Source organism: Ovis aries, chromosome 3 (genome assembly GCF_016772045.2).
Source record: "Ovis aries strain OAR_USU_Benz2616 breed Rambouillet chromosome 3, ARS-UI_Ramb_v3.0, whole genome shotgun sequence".
NCBI lineage: Eukaryota > Metazoa > Chordata > Mammalia > Artiodactyla > Bovidae > Ovis > Ovis aries.
In genome coordinates this window covers 19942503-19962171 of record NC_056056.1, presented here as the reverse complement: position 1 = coordinate 19962171, position 19669 = coordinate 19942503, and the positions used below count along the sequence as shown (strand labels likewise).

Sequence of the window (19669 nt, the reverse complement as noted above, 5' to 3'; positions counted from 1 at the left end):
TGTCTAGGTTGATCATAACTTTTCTTCCAAGGAGTAAGCGTCTTTTAATTTTATGGCTGCAGTCACCATCTGCAGTGATTTTGGAGCCCAAAAACATAAAGTCTGACACTGTTTCCACTGTTTCCCCATCTATTTCCCATGAAGTGATGGGACCAGATGCCATGATCTTCGTTTTCTGAATGTTGAGCTTTAAGACAACTTTTTCACTCTCCACTTTCACTTTCATCAAGAGGCTTGTTAGTTCCTCTTCACTTTCTGCCATAAGGGTGGTGTCATCTGCATATCTGAGGTTATTGATATTTCTCCTGGCAATCTTGATTCCAGCTTGTGTTTCTTCCAGTCCAGCGTTTCTCATGATGTACTCTGCATAGAAGTTAAATAAGCAGGCTGACAACATACAGCCTTGACGCACTCCTTTTCCTATTTGGAACCAGTCTGTTGTTCCATGTCCAGTTCTAACTGTTGCTTCCTGGCCTGCATACAGATTCCTCAAGAGGCAGGTCAGGTGGTCTGTATTCCCATCTCTTTCAGAATTTTCCACAGTTTCTTGTGATCCACACAGTCAAAGGCTTTGGCATAGTCAATAAAGCAGAAATAGATGTTTTTCTGGAACTCTCTTGCTTTTTCTATGATCCAGTGGATGTTGGCAATTTGATCTCTGGTTCCTCTGCCTTTTCTAAAACCAGCTTGAACATCAGGAAGTTCACGGTTCACGTACTGCTGAAGCCTGGCTTAGAGAATTTTGAGCATTACTTTACTAGCATGTGAGATGAGTGCAATTGTGCAGTAGTTTGAGCATTCTTTGGCATTGCCTTTCTTTGGGATTGGAATGAAAACTGACCTTTTCCAGTCCTGTGGCCACTGCTGACTTTTCCAGATTTGCTGGCATATTGAGTGCAGCACTTTCACAGCATCATCTTTCAGGATTTGAAAGAGCTCAACTGGAATTCCATCACCTCCACTAGCTTTGTTCGTAGTGATGCTTTCTAAGGGCCACTTGACTTCACATTCCAGGATGTCTGGCTCTAGATGAGTGATCACACCATCATGATTATCCGGGTCGTGAAGATCTTTTTTGTACAGTTCTTCTGTGTATTCTTGCCACCTCTTCTTAATATCTTCTGCTTCTATTAGGTCCATACCATTTCTGTCCTTTATTGAGCCCATCTTTGCATGAAATGTTCCATTGGTATCTCTAATTTTCTTGAAGAGATCTCTAGTCTTTCCCATTCTGTTCTTTTCCTCTATTTCTTTGCATTGATTGCTGAAGAAGGCTTTCTTATCTCTTCTTGCTATTCTTTGGAATTCTGCATTCAGATGCTTATATCTTTCCTTTTCTCCTTTGCTTTTCGCTTCTCTTCTTTTCACAGCTATTTGTAAGGCCTCCCCAGACAGCCATTTTGCTTTTTTTGCATTTCTTTTCCATGGGGATGGTCTTGAGCCCTGTCTCCTGTACAATGTCACGAACCTCTGTCCATAGTTCATCAGGCACTCTATCTACCAGATCTAGGCCCTTCAATCTATTTCTCACTTCCACTGTATAATCATAAGGGATTTGATTTAGGTGATAATTACATCTACAACGACTCTGTTTCTTAACAAAGTCACATTCTGAGGTGCTGGGGATTAGGACTTCAGTGTATGAATTGGGGGTGGGGGACACAATTCAATCTGCTTGTGAGTTCCTGTTCTCAGGTCCCAAATGTGCGGGATGGCAGGGCTGGCCTCTGAGCAAGTGTTGCTGATAAGCTGGAAAGTCATCTGTCCAAAGCCCAGATTTCAAATGCAGCTTCCTGATGTTGCCCTGGCTTATTGTGAGACCAAGGCCAGGTAACGCAGGAAGCCAGAGTTTGTTTCAGCTACTGTCGTCATGGTCCATACTGACAAGGCCACCGTCTCCTCATGCAAAACTCCAATCAGTTCTGTCTCACAGAAAACGGTGGGGCTGCGGGGGGTTGGGGGGGTGGAGCAGGGGTGGAGGTGAGGGGGTTGGGGGGATGGGGGGCGGGGAACAGGCCAAGGATCAAGTAACACACTTCCCTCACCTGGGTTCACAGGATCATTTCCGGCTGGAACCGCACTTTACAGTTTGCAGGCGTGGCTGAAGCCCTTACTGGACTTGAGGGCTGAGACTGCGGTCCCCACAAAAGGCGACACTCAGGCTCTGCACCAATGCCCTCGTGAAGTGAAGTGGAGTGTTAGTCGCTCAGTCGAGCCTGACTCTTTGTGACCCCACGAACTGTAGCCTCCCAGGCTTCTCTGTCCATGGGATTTCCCAGGCAAGAATACTGGAGTGGATTGCCATTCCCTTCTCCAGGGGATCTTCCCAACCCAGGGATGGAACCCCAGTCTCCTGCACTGCAGGAAGATTCTTTACTGTATGAGCTACAGGGAAGTCCATGTCCTCATGGATCTGAGTCAAATTTTGTTTAGTCCAAAGCAAAATGTTTGGTTCATGAAAACATTAGCTCGATTTCGAGTCACACAGAAAGGAATTCAAATGCACTGAGGGTCCTACCTTGGGCTCCCCCGCCGGCCTCCTGGCCTCCGAGGCCCCCGGTGCAGACCCCAGCGCGTCCGCAGTGCCACCTGCTGGACGATACCAGCCTCCGGCTCCCCTCCCGCTGCCGGCATCCGGCCTGAGGCTGGGGCATTCAGAGAGCCGAGGGCACAGGGCTGCAAGAAACAGCCCCAGGGATGGAGCCCAGACAGCGATGGTGGGCACTTGGAATCATGTGGATTCCCTGCAGTCCTGGGAGGTCAGGAACCCAGGCTCTGGAGACTGACGGGCTCGGGTGTGCCGCCCTCACCGTCCCGCCCTGTGACCCTGAACCTCTGCTGCCACCTCACGTCTAAAGGCAAGATGATGTTTAGTTCACAGACTGGTTGGGAGGCCTGCAGGACATAATCCAGGTACAGTGTGAGATGGCCACTGGCCCAGCACACGTGCTCAGTAAACACAAAAGTGACAGCAAAAGCGTGAGTCCCTAAGTTGTGTCTGAGTCTTTGAGACCTGACTGACTGTAGCCCACCAGGCTCCTCTGTCCACGGCATTCTCCAGGCAAGAATACTTGAGAGGGTTGCCATTTCCTTCTCCAGGGGATCTTCCCAACCCAGGCATGAAACATGGGTCTCCCACTTTGCAGGCAGATTCTGTACTGTCTGAGCCACCAGGGAAGCCCCAGTAAACACAGAAGTATAACTAATTTCATAAAAATAAAATAAAGTTGCTCAGTTGTGTCTGACTCTTTGCGACTCCATAGACTATACAGTTCATGGAATTCCCCAGGCCAGAACACTGGCGTGAGAAGCCTTTCCCTTCTCCAGGGGATCTTCTCAACCCAGGGATCAAACCCAGGTGTCCTGCACTGCAGGCAGATTCTTTACCAGCTGAGCCACCAGAGAAGCCGTTTCATAAACACACACTCTAAAATTCACTCACTCAACAAACGTTTTCCGAGTGGCCGCTGTGGCCCCGGGTGCTCAGTGTCCAAGGGAAAGGAAGTGCCCACCTCTCTGTGTTTATAACAGAAGGACCCAGCAGACTCCCTGAGGCCACAGAGCCCCAGTCCTTCATCCCATCAACACGTGGTCACTGAGCACCTGGGCGGTTCAGGCTCAATGAGACCCAACCCCTCAGAGCCCCATTCTGTAGGGGCCAGTGTGTGCCCAGGGCAGTACCCCAGGCTGTTACTTGCCAGGGGTGGAGAGCTGTGCCCAGGTCCCCCAGGAAACAGCAGAGACTTTGAGCAGGAAGAACACAAATCTAGAAGGTTCCAGAATGTTCTGTTTCCACTGAGAGTTGTTTCCTCTCAAAGCACACTGCTGCAGGCAGCATCTGCAGCCCACGTAGAAACAGCTTCCCCTTGATCCAGCTCAAGATTTCTACGTTTTTAATCTCTGCTCAGAAATGGAGCCCGAATGGAAATGGAATTGCTGCCTCCTTTTGAGATCTCGCAGCTGCTGCTGCCAGAAAAAAAGATAAAAATGCATTGCAGATTTTTCTTCAGACCTGCCTTTTGCTTACTGTACAAGCTCTTGGGCTTTCATAACAATATTGAGAAGATTCATAATACTGGGCTTAAATCTTCTTCAGAAGTTTGGGGGTTGGGAGAGGGAAGAGGAATTAATTTTAGAATTTCGTGTCTATACAGCATCATCAAAAGATAAGTGGAATACAGAGAAGCACTGGTGAGGGCTGGGAGAAAGGAGAATTCTCTACAAGCGCCCAAGGCTTCTGATAACCATTCTCTGCCCTACTCCAGGATTCTGGTACCCAGAGTTCCACTCCCAGACACTTTGTAGCTTCTAGCCCTGAAGATTCTCTGGTGGCTCAGATGGTAAAGAATCTGTTTGCAATGCAGGAGACCCAAGTTCAATCTCTGGGTTAGGAAGATCCCCTGGAGAAGGGAATGGCAACCCACTCCAGTATTCTTGCCTGGAGAACTCTATGGACAGAGGAGCCTGGTGGGTTACAGTCCGTGGGGTCCAAAGGGCTGGACACAACTAAGCAAATTTCACTACCCTGAGGACATGGTTTAACCTTTCCAGCCTCGATTTCTTTATCTACTTCTAATCATGGAGAGCCAGCTATGCATGGGCACTTTGCCCAGGGGATGCTCGTGGTCCCGAGTCCCTGCCCTACCCTGCAGCAGCTCCAAACTCATGTACTGGGAGGAAGATGGGTCTGTGCCAAGGACATGAGCATTTGGGAAACATCTGAGAAGGGGCTCAGGAAAGTCCCCAGCAGACTGCAGTCACCGCTTACTTGGCAGAAGTCAGGAGGTGAATCTTCCAAGGGTTCGTTGAGTCCTGGGGCTACTGTCCTTTTCTCTGACATTTACTACCCAACTGTAGCACTGATTGCAAACCCCCAGTGTGGTGGGGCCTGTGCAAACTGAGAGAAATAACAGCAAAGCTGCCCTGAGAACCAGCTTCCTGGACATCCCGCTCCCAGGAATCCCAAAGAAGGACAAGGTGGTGGCAGCTGTATGGAGCAGGGGAAAGGAGGGGGGAGACAGTAAGTAGCAGAAGGAAGGAGACCCCGAAACTCCTCAGGCAGGATCCAGCCTGGACCAGACTGGGTCTGACGTCCGCCCCTCCAGCAAAGCTGGCCTGCCCACCGGGCTGGGCGAGGTGGGCTGCAGCCTTGGGTGTGATCTGAAGGCTGCCTACTGCACCTGGATCAGCACCGGTGACACATCCTATTTATGGGCTATGGGGCTATAGGGAGGGCTGACAGGGATTCATCTCCATCCTGGGTACAGAACTGTCACATAAAGCATCGTATTTGCAGCTGGAAGGTGAGAGGCTGTAGCCACACTGCCAGAAGAGGCTTTCAGCCAGGAAGGAAGTGTCACCTTCTCCCTGGGCAGCGAGGTTGGTTTCAGTGTATTCTCAGCACACCAAGTGATTCTGCAGAGGCGGGAGAGTCCTGGCAGAAAAGCCAGGCCAGGGGTTTCCACAGGTCGAGAGGGTGCCCTTTACATTGATGTTGTTGTTGTTCAGTTGCTCAGTTATGTTTGACTCTTTGCGACTCCAGGGACTGCGGCAATCCAGGCTTCCCTGTCCTTCACCATCTCTTAGAATTTGCTTAAACTCATGTCCATTGAGTCGGTGATGCCATCCAACCATCTCATCCTCTGTCGCCCCATTCGCCTCCTCCCCTCAATCTTTCCCAGCATCAGGGTCTTTCCCAACAAGTCGGCTCTTCACATCAGGAGGCCAAAGGATTGGAGCTTCAGCATCAGTCCTTTCAATGACTATTCAGGGTTGATTTCCTTTAGGATTGATTGGTTTGATCTTGGTGTCCACCAAGGAACTCTCAAGAGTCTTCTCCAATACCAGTTTGAAAACGTCAATTTTTCAGTGCTTAGTCGCCTTTATGATCCAACTGTCACATCTGTGCATGACTACTGGAAAAAACCATAGTTTTGACTAGACAGACCTTTGTTGGCCAAGTAACGTCTCTGCTTTTTAATATGCTGTCTAGGTTGGTCATAGCTTTTCTTCCAAGGAGCAAACGTCTTCTAATTTTGTGGCTGCAGTCGCCGTCTGCAGTGATTTTGGTGCCTGAGAAAATAAAATCTGTCACTGCTTCCATTTTTTCCCCATCTATTGGCCATGAAGTGATGGGACTGGATGCCATGATCTTAGTTTTTTAAACATTAAATTTTAAGCCAGCTTTTTCACTCTTTTCTTTCATCTCATTAAGAGGCTCTTTAGTTCCTCTTTGCCTTCTGCCATAAGAGTGGTGTCATCTGCATATCTGAGGTTGTTGATATTTCTCCGGGGAATCTTGATTCCAGCTTGTGGGCCCTTTACATAGACTACAATATAAACAGGGCCCCTAGGATTGGGCAGGGCTGTGGCCCCAGCCACACGGGTCAAGGGAAGGCTTGTAGAGGGTGAGGGAGAGTGGTCACAGGGGCAATCATCTCAAAGCCTCTCTGTCCAGCTCACCATACTCTTCCTACTGCAGTAAATTCATCTCTGGCTCCAAGTATTAAGCTGAAATTAACCCAAGTGAACTGGAAGTGAAAGGAATCCAGAAAGAAAAGAGGTTGGTGGTGTGGGATTGTTTCAGCAGGGGCCTGAAGCAGAGCGGAGGTCCCCGTACTTCCCCAAGGGCCCTCGGAGTTAACAAGTGGGAAAGACCACGGCTCAGGGAAGGGCAGAGGCTGGTTGGCGCCGATGTAGGACAGAGTCCTCAGTGACAAGAAGAGGCCGAGAGGTTCACTGGGGGAGGAATGAATATTCTCCTGAAGAGCTGCTCTAGTGGCTCGTGTCCAGAGGAGGCCGCAGCAGCCGGTCCATTTGCCCCTTGAAGAGTCAGCCGACGGAGGTCACCTTGGGGAGTGGACTCGAGCTCTCGTCTGTGCTGTGGAGTCTGTTGCTTCAGCTCAGCCTACATCCTGCATATTCACTTGGACTCTTTTCCTCCTTTTAACTGAATTTAGATATCTTTCACGACATTTCTTTGCCTTCATGGGCTGGATTTTGGATTTCAGAGTGAGCTCATGGATACTCCTTCCAGAAAGCAATCTGGAATGGCCTACAGTCCCTTTGGAATATGCTCTCTGGGCCTGTTGTTTGTTGTTCAGTCACTCAGTCGTGTCGGACTTTGCAACCCCATGGACTGCAGCACACCAGGCTTCCCTGTCCATCACCACCTCCCGGAGCTTGCTCAGACTCCTGTGCGTTGAGTCAGTGACGCCATCCAACCATCTCGTCCTGTGTTTCCCCTTCTCCTGCCTTCAATCTTGCCCAGCATCAGGGTCTTATGTGGGCCTGCGGAGGAAATGAACTGCGCTCTCCAGCACGGGGGCCTAGCGCCACCTGGTGGTCTTTCTAATTATACCCAGGCGCGCAGGTAAGCCTGCTGCCATGAAGGCCTTTGAACTTGACAGTGTAGCCACCCCGCCAATGACATTTGATTTGTGCCACCATTTCACCCGGCTTCTAATTAAACAAATCCACAGTTAGACTTTCGAGGCTGTCTGCAAATGACATTCAATATTTAGCTCCAAGGACTTACCGGCAGGGTAGAAAAATATGAGAAGTTCGTGAAACTTTCGACTTGTATCCTATTATTAATACCAGGTCACACCACTTGGGATGTACTATATAGTATTAATTTTTTTTAAATTCTACAACCATCTTGTGACTAACACAACCAGATAGCATTATATTTTAAGAATTTAAAGCATTAATTCTGTTAAAACTAAACATGTAAAATTTTATCATAATCTTATAACCCTGCTTTAACATATCTCTGGGTTTAGTGGCTCCAAAAATGAAATAAAGAAGGGTTCTGGGCCTCTCTCAACCTCTGGAACTCTCTGAAAAGCTCTGGAAAGTTCTGGGGAAGGACGGAATGGAAGAGAACCAGAAGAAGGTAAAGCAAGGAGGTATATGTAATAGTTCAGGCCTGAGAACCTGGGCTGAGCCTGGATCTGTGTGGATGGAGAGGAGAAATGCTGCTTAGTTTCCAAATTTGGCAGGATTTGGTGACTGATTCTGTGCTTTCCTGGTGGCTCAGATGGTAGAGAATCAATCTGCCTGCAATGTAAGAGACCCAGGTTTGATCCCTGGGTGGGGAAGATCCCCCTGGAGGAGCAAATGACAAACCACTCCAGTATTCCTGCCTAGAGAATTCCATGGACAGAAGAATTTATCAGGCTACAGTCCATGGGGCTATAAAGAGTCGGACACATCTGAGGGATTAATGCTTTCTGTGAAAGAGGGAAAAAAAGGTTTACCATCCCCAGTGCCTGCTAATGAGGGCAGATCTTGGCAATCACAGGACCTTTTGTTTGGAAAGCAGAAAGTCAACATCCTTGGTGTTACAGCTCTTGGCAGAGTTATGAGTAGTATCAGACAGGGGAGGTGCAGGGGCGAGAACTTGAAGAAGCAGGACACTGCCAAACTGCTCAACCAGGAAAGGGAGTAGGGATGTGACACGTGGACATTCCAGCGGTCCTAGGGGCTGCCCAGGGAGGGTCTCTGCAGGACAGTCCCTAGGTACCAGGGGACCCAGAAGGCACCTGTATAGTTAGCTACAGGGAATTCTGAGACCTGCTGAGGTCAGTGCAGTGATGGAGATGGCCTGGGGACCCAGGCCCAGGAGAGGAGAAGGAGTCCAGGGTGAACCCTCAGTTTCTGCCTCCGATGACCTGAATTCTTGCAGAGGAGCCAGGTTGCTGGAAGGTGATACAATCAAATGTCCCCAGGCCACACCAACCCGTGAATCTGAACGCAGTTGTGCTGTTCACAAGCACAGAGGAGGGAGTCCCACTTCACTGATCTTGGGACCTGGGCTCAGCAGTGTGCAGGGAATTCTCCCTGCAAATTTCCCCCGGGAGCTGCCTATGCTGGTGGGGGGACCACCGCCAGGCCCCGCGGAGCCAGGGCAGAAGGTCATTTTGCCTTTGTGCTCCTCCCGGAAGGAGAGGTTTCCTAGGAGCATGCTTGGGCCCCCTAGTTCTCAGAGGTCCTCGTAGGAATCAGATTAGGGGGAAAAACAGAGCAAGTCTGGGTCAGGCTCAACATCAACCTCCCTGGCAGCGATCAAGTATAACCGTGGCTTTCTGCCAGCCCCCTTTCCTCCCAAGTGCCGTCTAGCTGCACAGGGAGCCTCCTATGTCCTGTGCACGTGAGAAGGCGACAGACAGAGCCTCAGTGATATCAGCCAGGAGTGGGGAGAGGGGACAGTGCCTGCTAGTTCCAGCCCAGATTAGCACAAGCTAACCTGAGACCCTGGAGTGTTCTTACATCAGCCCCAGACAAGCCCCAAGGGGACACAAAACATAAAAACAGTCCATGGCTGATACTCAAGTTCCAGCGAGAGACTGCTCAGGGAGGAGATTCAGAAAGAGAAGTCCTTGTCTCTGTCCTCAGGAAGCTCTCCTGAGTCTTGCTGGAACAGCAAAATCTGTGACTAAGGCTCACCCTCTGAAGTAGCCTCCCTATTTTTTGGTTTCAGCTTTGCCTAGAAGCCAGGCCAGATCACGAACCAAATGCCACTGGGTCCATATCTGAGCCTCCTGTTTGATGCGTTATAGGCGTAGAGGGTGGAGCTATCTGCTGGTCTATGAAAGGCCTCCTTAGCAAAGACACCCAGATAAGGGGCCTGTGCCCAGTTGCCTCTGTTTGCTGAACCACACTGAAAACCGTTCATTATCACCCTTGGCTATGATCTTCAAAACCACAGAAACACCCACAGTGGTGCAGAGGGAAAATGCTCGCTGACTCCTTGAGCCAGGCTTCCGCTTCCTGGATGTCTTCTTAAGGTCAGTTCAGATATGCTGAGCAGGAGGTGACACCCAAGTGCACAGCCAGAGCCCTCCCCGCAGGGGCACTGGGACCGGGCCTTCACTGACCTCTCTTTCTCTTCTCGCTGCCCCTTTGGCTTCCCAGTTATCATTCATTTATTCAACACTCATTTATTGGGGGCTTGCCTTGCAGTGGGTACCCTGTCCAGCTCCATGACAAGTGACAGTTGATTGGCTAAATCTTGCCCTCCACTTCTTACTTCTCAAGGGGTGATGACAGAGATGGATGGAGGAAGCAAGATGAAGTGAGTTGGGGGTAGAAGAGGGGCAGGCACCGATACTTCTAACTGAGAGAAAACAGGGGAAAGTTGGCAGATTTCAGCAAGGCTGTAAAGGATGGACAGCATTATGTTAAGTGAAATAAGCCAGACACAAAAGATCAAACGTTTTTACGATTCCACTTATCTGAGGTACCTAGACTAATCAGGGAGAAGGCAATGGCACCCCATTCCAGTACTCTTGCTTGGAAAATCCCATGGACAGAGGAATCTGGTGGGCTGCAGTCCATGGGGTCGCTAAGAGTCAGACACGACTGAAGTGACTTAGCAGCAGCAGCAGCAGACTAATCAGATTCATAAGACAGAAAGTAGAAGGGTGTGTGCCAGGGGCCGGAGGAGAGCAGAATGGGGTTTATTATTTAATGAGTATAGAGTTTCAGTTTGGGAAGATGGAAGATGTTCCAGACATGATGGTGGGGATGGCACAACAATGTGAATGCCATTGAATTCTTAATGCCACTGAATTATATATCTAAAACTGGTTAAAATGGTAAATTTATATTGTGTATATTTTACTACAATTTAAAAAAATCTTCTCCTCACTTATTCTAACTGAGAACAAGACCCTGCTCTGCTGTGTTCTGAGCCTCAGAATGAATGAGAAACTCAGAGGAGCATCCCTAGGAAGACCTTTGTGCCCCCTGGAGCAGTCTGCCCCAGTCCTCTCATTCATACATCAGCCAAAATCTCCACCATGACAATGTTAAGCCCTGTGTTAGGCAAAGCAAAGCTAAGCTGTTGTGGCAACTCAGTTTCAAAAAGGAACAGCTTAGAGCTATAGGATCTTTTTGGTCCCTGGTGGCTCAGAGGGTAAAGCGTCTGCTTGCAATGTGGGAGACCTGGTTTGATCCCTGGGTCAGGAAGATCCCCTGGAGAAGGAAATGGCAACCCACCCTAGTACTCTTGCCTGGAAAATCCCATGGAAGGAGAAGCCTGGTAGGCTACAGTCCATGGGGTCGCAAAAGGGTCAGACATGTCTGAGCAACGTCACTTTGTCACTTTCACAGTAGCATCAGTGCCACAGCAGCGGCACTGAGCCCCACGGTCATTCTGAACTCAGATTCCTTCCAATCACTGTCCCATACTCCCAAGGGTACTGAGGTGGTCCGCATGGTGGAAGTGGGGGTGCCCCACATCTAAGTAGCAGGTAAGAAGAGAGAAGGGAGTCCCAGGCTAAGTCACCGAGGCATCACCTGCTCTCTCACTACATTGGCAAGGACTTGGTCAAGTACAAGGCAGCTGGGCAGGGCAGGGAGGCTGGGCAGCCATGTGTTAGTGTTAGTTGCTTGCTCAGTTGTGTCGGACTCTATGCAATCCCAGGGACTGTAGCCCACCAGGTTCCTCTGTCCATGGAATTCTCCAGGCAAGAATACTGGAGTGGTTGCATTCTTCTCCAAGGGATCTTCTGGACTCAGGGATCAAACCCAGATCTCCTGCATTGCAGGCAGATTCTTCACCATCTGAGCTACGAGGGAAGCCCCGGTGCCCTCCTGGGCAGCCATGTACCTGGCTACAATTCTATGCGGATGAAGGGAGAATGGTACAGATTTTGGCGCTGTGCTCAATAGCAGTGTTTATCAAGAGTAACTCTAAAACAAGAGTCACTGCACTGGTACTTTTTTTTTTTTTAAGATTTATTTCAGCTGTGATGGGTCTTTGTTGCTGTGCACAGGTTTTCTCTAGTTGCCGACAGCAGGGTCTATTCTCTGTGCAGTGAGTGGGCTTCTCATTGGTGTGGCTTCTCTTGTTGTGGTCTTCCCTGTTGCTCAAATGGCAAAGAATCTGCCTGTAATGCAGGAGACTTGGGTTTGATCCCTGGGTCGGGAAGATTCTCTGGAGAAGGGAATGGCAATCCACTCCAGTATTCTTACCTGGAGAATCCCATGGACAGAGGAGCCAGGCAGGCTACAGTCTGTAGAGCCACAAAGAGTCAGGCACAACTGAACTACTAACACTACTATTGTTGTTGAGCACGGGCTCTCAGGCACTCAGGCTTCAGTAGTTTGGTGCCTGGACTTAGTTGCTCCGTGGCATGTGCGATGTTCCTGGACCAGGGATCAAACCAGTGTCCCTTGCATTGCAAGGTGGATTCTTAACCCCTGGACCACCAGGGAAGCCCCACACTGGTACTTGAGGAGAGTTCTTTGCTCTGATCCAGAAGGACAACTAGGATGTCAGAATTAGTATCTGGAGACCCTTGGGCCTAGATGGACCCAGATGGAGGTATACAGCCATGACTCTATCCACTATGTCACGACAGTGTTACCATCAATGCTAAGGGTGTGGAAAGCAACTTGTTGCTAATAATACTCACATCTGCAAACCGTTTTCTTTGCTGTAGAAAGTAAAAGGTTAGCCTTCCAACAGCATCACTATCACCCAAGAGAAACCCCATGGGCTTCCTGAGTGGGAGGCAAAGGCTAGATTCCATAAGTGAGGGTGGGGGAATTTTTTTTTTTTTCAAGAAATATTAATGAGCCAACAAAGGGCATGCCCTTCTTTGCCCCCCTGGGAGCACCTGCGGCCATCAGAGCTTCCACAGGGAGAGGATGATGGTGTTTGTCACCTTCCAGGTGCAGGCTGGCACCAGCCTCTCTTGGCCCAATGTGTCTTGGCAGCAGTTGTGCTGAGTCTGGCCCTTTTAAGAAAGATGGCCCTCCAGGACCCACGTGCTCTCTGTTCCTGAAGCATATACATCAGGACTGCATGAGAATTCTGGGGGCTCTATGTAGAGTAGACAACTGGGGCGACCGTGGATGAGGCTGGGGCCTCCACAGAGAAAGGCCTGGAGGGCCATGGGGGCCAGGCCTGAGCAATGAAACGCTCCTGAGAGCATCCAGAGCCCCAGGACAGCATGGAGCGGAGTGCGTGGCCTGGAGGCAGACCAGCTTGGCAGGATCTCCTGCTCCTCTCATCACCTGTGGGCCCTCAGGCACAGTACTCCACCTCCCAACTTCAGTCTGCTCCAAGGAACACAGGGACACAGCTGTGACTTCATCCCAGGATGACTGCCAGTCCAGCACGAGACAGTCCAAGTAAAGCGGTCACACAGCATCTGACGCAGGGCGTACGCACCCTGAATGATAGCCCTATTATCAAGGAATGTGAATTATCCTAATAGTGAAATGAAAATGGTGCATACATTTGAGGAAGACACTGGGCATGACGTGCGGTCAGCCAGCAGCTGGGCCACATGAGGATCAGAGAGGACTAGGCAAACCCCCCTCCTCAGTGAGCTTGTGACCAGAGCAGAAGTCTCTGAGCCAGGGCTCTTTACTGGATGTTGGAACTGCAGAAGCTGGGTGAGAATCTATGTGGACAGCCCGGAGCTAGCGTGGAGAGTCCCACCTATGGCAAAGGTCATGAGGAAGAGGCCTGACGGGCAAAGGCGAGATCAGGCCTCGAGGGCCCCCCTTCTCAGGCATCTACCCCAAAACCAGAATCTGTCTGTTTTTTCATGACTTTCACCAACTCCTCTGACATTAACAGGGGGCTATCCCCAACCACCTTTCTCTGGAGAAAATCAGCTTAGGGCTGTAGCTAATAAATCTCATGGGCATGAAAAGAGTGCTTCAATTCAAACCCCCAGTTAGCATTCTAGCTTACTTGGCAGGTTTATCCAGACTCTTGCAACATTGTTGAGCCAATGCTTGCTGCCAAGTTCTCACATCCCTTATCCATTGTGTTCCTGGGAATGCATATAGTCAGGATGTAGAAAAAACAAGCAGCAGTTTTAGCATTAGCAACATTAGACTTTGAGTTAATAAGTTCTTTCTTTGCTGTAAGCCGCTGAATCTTTGCTCCATAAAAATGTAACTCTGTACTTTAAGGGTGATGCAGGCTAGGAATTTAAGAAGAAACATTTTAAGGGAAAATTATTGTTCTGGCTGACCAACCCTTATCAAAAAGGGGTCATAAAATATTAACAGGCCTCCGGGCCAGAAGATAATGTACAAAAAATAAGAATCTTGCAGGAAAGAACCTGGTATCAATAAAAGTTAATACTGGTGGAATGCTGAGTCGACTCTGCATTTTTCACCTTGCAGTATGTACAACTCAGGGTATAAAAGCCCTCTCTGAAAATAGAGTGATGGGCCTAGCTCACCGAAGAAGCTTGGTCTCCCCGTGTCTTTCTTTCTTTCTCTTTCTTACTCTTCTTTCAGGCTAGTTCCCATCTGGAGCACAGAGGTCCGCTGTGTCTACTTATTTGCCTGGGCTTCTATAAGACCTGAACGGGACGGCGCCCTGTGTCTTCACTCCCTCGGGAGACTGGGAGGGCGCCTGCGGCCTACATAGACGGTGCAAGTCTCTTGTCTCAAGACTTTATTGATTTTCTGTGTAAACCAAGGAACATCAGCCTCTTTTCTCCTCTATTTTCTCCACCACACTATTCGCTCCTATTCTTTCCTCCCTCATTCATTCCTTTCCTTCTTCACTCGCCAACGTCATCCATCCTGAGGATATCCCTGGACTCTGCTGAGGCTGGACCCTGGCAGTGGACTTTATACAAATTTTCTGCCACAAGTTTCCTTACCCTCCCCGGGATGTTCTTCCCGATGGGAAAATGACCCATCACTGTTACCAACTGAATTGTGTCCCCTCAAATTCATAGGTGGAAGCCCTGTGCTCCAGTGGGACTGTGTTTGGAGACAGAGCCTTTAAGGAGGGAATTAAGATTAAATGAAGCCATGAGGGTGAGGTCCTAAGCCAATAGGACTGGTTGCCTAATGAGAGGGAGAGACACACAGAGGAAAGGCCCCTGGAGGACATGGAGAGGAGGTGGCCATCTACAAGCCAAGGAGAGAGTCCTCAGGAGAAACCAATCCTGCCGCACCTTGATCTTGACCTTCCAGCCTCCAGAAATGTGAGAAAATCAATTCTTGTTATTTAAACCACTCAGCCTATGGTACTTTGTTAGCAGGGCCCTAGAAAACTAATTCAGGCCCCACTAGTTAAACTCATGGGTCCTGCTTTGGTTCTACAAATGTGAGGACTTACAGACAGAAGATTTAGGAGCCTGTGTGTGGCTGAGCCAGAGATCAAATTGCCAGCATCTGTTGGATTATAGAAAAAGCAGAGAATTCCAGAAGAACATCTACTTCTGCTTTATTGATTATGCTAAAGCCTTTCACTGTGTGGATCACAACAAACTGTGGAAAATTCTTAAAGCAATGGGAATACCAAACCACGTTACCTGCTCCTGAGAAATCTGTATGCAGGTCAAGAAGCAACAGTTAGAACCAGACATGGAACAACACTTGCTCCTTTGAAGAAAAGCTATGACAAACCTAGACAGCATATTAAAAAACAGAGACTCTACTTTGCTGACAAAGCTCTGTCTAGTCAAAGCTATGGTTTTTCCAGTAGTCATGTACATATGTGAGAGTTGGACCATAAAGATGGCTGAGCACCAAAGAATTGATGCTTTTGAACTGTGGTGTTGGAGAAGACTCTTGAGAGTCCCTTGGACTGCAAGGTGATCAAACCAGTCAGTCCTAAAGGAAATCAGTCCTGAATATTCACTGGAAGGGCTGACCCTGAAGCTGAAGCTCCAATCCTTTGCCCACCTGATGTGAAGAACCAACACATTAGAAAAGACCCTGATGCTGGGAACGGTTGAAGGTAGGAGGTGAAGGGGACGGAAGAGAATGAAATGATTGGATGGCATTACCGACTCAGTGGACATGAGTCTGAGCAAACTCTGGGAGATGGTGAAGGAGGGAAGCCTGGCATGCTGTAATCCATAGGGTCACAAAGAGTCAGACACCACTGAGCAACTGAACAACAACATCAGAGGCCCCTGGAGAAGGGCATGACAACCCACTCCAGTATTCTTGCTTGGAGAATCCCATGGACAGAAGAGCCTGGTGGACTACAGTCCATTGGGTCTCAAAGAGTTAAACATGACTGAGGGACCAACACACACACGAGTGTCAAACAAGGAGAGGTGAGATGATATTCCAGTTTCTTCCTCAGGGCTTTCATATCACTTACTTCTGAGCAAATGTAACCCACGTGAGAGGTATATATTCTCATCTAGCCCCACAGCCTTCCTCTCTTTTCTTTCCAGGGTAGAAAGATTGCTGCAGAAACTTGGGGTTGATGGAAAAGGGCAGACAAGCTGCAATCACGGTAGCTAAGCATCAGGGGCCGGAAATCATAGAAAATGAAATGAAAAGTAAGTGTCCAGTTTGTTCATCAATATCACCACACCCACTTTAAAAAGTTCTGAAGCAAGCACATACAAAGTTATCATCTATTATTTATTATTATAGTTATTATTAACCATATGAAGCATGATGAGAATTTGAGTCACTAACTTTGCTCATTGTTCTGTTAAAAAATATGAGGATTTCTGGATAGTCCTCTCTTGCTACTTAAATCATTTGTTTTATTCTTTTCTGGTTGGAGATGAAGCCTTTGAGGACAGAACAAGAAGAGGAACCTGCGGTACTTCAGAAGATATGATGGCTGCCTTTTTTGTCTTTTCTGGGAACAATGGCCCAGAGCTGATGTTTGATCAGCTTGGCTTCCAGCCAAGGTCAGCAAGAGTTTTTGAAACTGTCTCCAATCTCAGCCACCCAATGCTGGAAAGCTCCATCCTTAACTGCTGAGCACCTAAAGAGCCCTACCAAATGTCGGCTCAAAGTTCTAGAATTCAAGAAATTTTGTTATGTAAAATGGTTTAATCTTTTGTTCTTAAAACTCATAGTTTTGATAAAAGTGTCACTGTTGAGACTGGTCCCAGTCGACCTGCTATGGAGGGCTGGTCAGGTTTCTCTATGCACCATGTATTTCTCCACTTCTGTGCTTTTGGTCATGAATCTGCCCATGCCTGGAACATCTCCTTGCCATGCCAGGAACCCTCTTCCAATCAGACTCTTTCAAGCAGAGCAGATTAATGGCTCATTTCATGACCCCAGAGAACTCTCTGTATGTACCTTCACTGTAACTTTTTATTGACCTGCCTTCCACTTTGGACTGTGAGCTCCTTTGGGCAAGGAACAGCTCTTCATTACATTGGTACCCCCAGGACCTACCAATGTGTTGAAAATAAGGGGATATTCAGGAAATATCTGTTGAGTAAATGAGTGAGTGAACTTTTCCTTTGTTTGCACCTGTAACCAAAGCCTTCTTCACACCTGTAACCAAAGCCTTCTTCCAGTGTCCACCCATCAGAATGATTCCACCCAATTCAGAACGTCCACCCATTTCAAAATGGCCCTAAACCAGGGACCTCTGTGTATCTCCTACCACTTTCCTTTCTGAAAGGGACCATTTATTTTGATTCTCCTGTCCTGTCCTGTCCCAACATTGTACACTGGGAGTTTGGGGGTAGAGAGGATAGTTCTAATTCCCGAGCTCTACACCATGAGGACTCACCTCCTGACATGGGATTAAGACATCATCCAGACACCCTAACTTTAGACTTGCTTTAAGCATAAAATACGGGGTTCCCAGGTTGCTCGGGGGGTAAAGAATCTACCTGCAATGCAGCAGACTCAGGAGATGCCAGTTCAGTCCCTGAGTGGGGAAGATCCCCTGGAGGAGGACATGGTAACCCACTCCAGTATTCTTGCCTGGAGAATCCCATGGACAAAGGAGCTTGGTGGACTACAGTCCACAGGATCGCAAAGAGTCGGACACAACTGAAGCGAATGAGCACGCATACACAGGCATAAAATATACACTGGGTTTCAAATATTTAGTATGAAAACAAATGTCAATAGCTCATCAATCATTTTTTCTTGATTACATGTTAAAATGATAAAATTTGGAATATTTAGGGTCAAACTGTATTATTAAAATTATCTCTTCTTTTTTACCTTTTCAACATGGCTCCTAAAATTTTTAAAATTTCGTGCATGATCGTGGTTGACATTATATTTCTGTTGGACAGCCCTGTTCTAGAGCACTGTTTCTCTACTTGGTTTTCCCTCATCACCTCTTCTGGCATGCTGCAGTTCATGGGGTCACAAAGAGTCGCACACGACTTAGCGAGGAACAATAACCCCTAAGGAGAACTTTTAGATGTCTCTTCTCCTAATTTCTTCTCTCCCATGAAATTTCTGTTTCTGTACTGTGGCCCTGGTAATATCTAAGATTGTCTTATTATTCTGTGCCAAAATCCAATTTTGTCCCCTTGGGGCAGTATTTCCCATGTTGAAAGCACTTGTTTTAGAGGATGGTGTCTTTGTAGGGTGTGAGGACCCAGAGTCCCTGAATCACCACAGAAAAAGCTGCTCTCCAATGAGAGTAAGAAACAAACCATTATGGTAGAAGCCACTGGGATTTCAGAGTTTTCCCTAAAACTTACCCCAACACACCAAATCCTAGATTTTACGAAAGTATCAATAAACTCAAAGAGATCTTACAGAATCAAAATTCAGGAATCTACATGGTTCTACATGATCTTAAAGTCTCTCAAACAGCCCCTAGCACCACCCCTTCATCTGGCTTTTGCTGCCAGCTTCCTCTTCGTGGTGTCAGTTCACCCTTCTGTGCCCTCATCACTCCCTTTCCTCTCTGTGCTTTGACAGACTTTCTCCTTCTTCCAGACTCAGCTCCAGTGCCACTTCTTCCAAGAAGCCCTACCAGCCTCCACTACTCCCAGATCTCATAAATGCTTTGGCCAAAATCAGAGCTGTTTCATGCACTAAGCATTACGAAGAAATAAACCATGGTGATAATACATTAGTAATACAAAACCAAAATGCTCGAGTCTGCTCTAAACGTAAGAAAGGGAATCAGAGTGGAAAGATGCAGAGATCTTAGCCCGTAATGCTGAAAATATTTCACTTTTGCAAATGTTACAAAACACATGACCATGTAAACTCATTGCTAGGGTCCCTCCCCGGAGGAGGAAGTAAACCCTGAAAATGAGGAGTCGTGAAGCTTCATCCCCGCAGGGTTTCCACAGAGAACGGAGGGCCTGTCTGTGAAAAACTTTGCAGTCTTGTGCCCTGGTCGTGAGAACTTTAATTCAACAAAATGAATACTTGTTGAATTGTGTTCTGTACAGTGTGTGCTTAGCAAGTGTTTTTAATAACTGAGTACTTGTTCAGGCACAACGAGTGAAACAAATTAATATGTCATTTTTAATAAGGTCGTAGATAAGCTGACGGCCCAAAAAAACTTTTCCTCCCTGGGGACGAAGAGCGTGATGGATGGAGGATTAGGGGGGTGAAGGGAAGCAAGCGATGAAGGAAGGAAAGAGACTGGTTAGAAGCGAGTGGGGAAAAGACAGAACCGTAAGGATCCGAGAGAAAAACAACACTAACTATTTTACTCCCAGAAAGAACAAGCACGGAAAACCAGGGCTGTGGGTACGTGAGGGACAAGGGTGGGGGGCGGGGCAGAACAGTTGTCTAGTCCCTCCTTCCGCCTATCACCCCGCCCCCGCAAAAACCCAAACCGGTAACCTCTACCCGGCCGCCTGTCATTGGCTATGCAAATGAGCGAAGTCTGCCGGGACCAATAAGCCGCGGCCACGGCTTGGCGAACGTCTTCCGGCCCGCCCCTGCCGCACCGCCCCGCCCCGAGCTCACCTCGCGAGCT

The 19669-nt window shown here is 48.2% G+C and overlaps 1 pseudogene; it reads right to left on the bottom strand.

Annotated features, from left to right (window-relative positions):
- Window positions 1-555: 555 nt before the first annotated feature.
- Window positions 556-1766, bottom strand: LOC132659512 (uncharacterized; annotated as a pseudogene).
- Between the last annotated feature and the right edge of the window lie 17903 nt (window positions 1767-19669).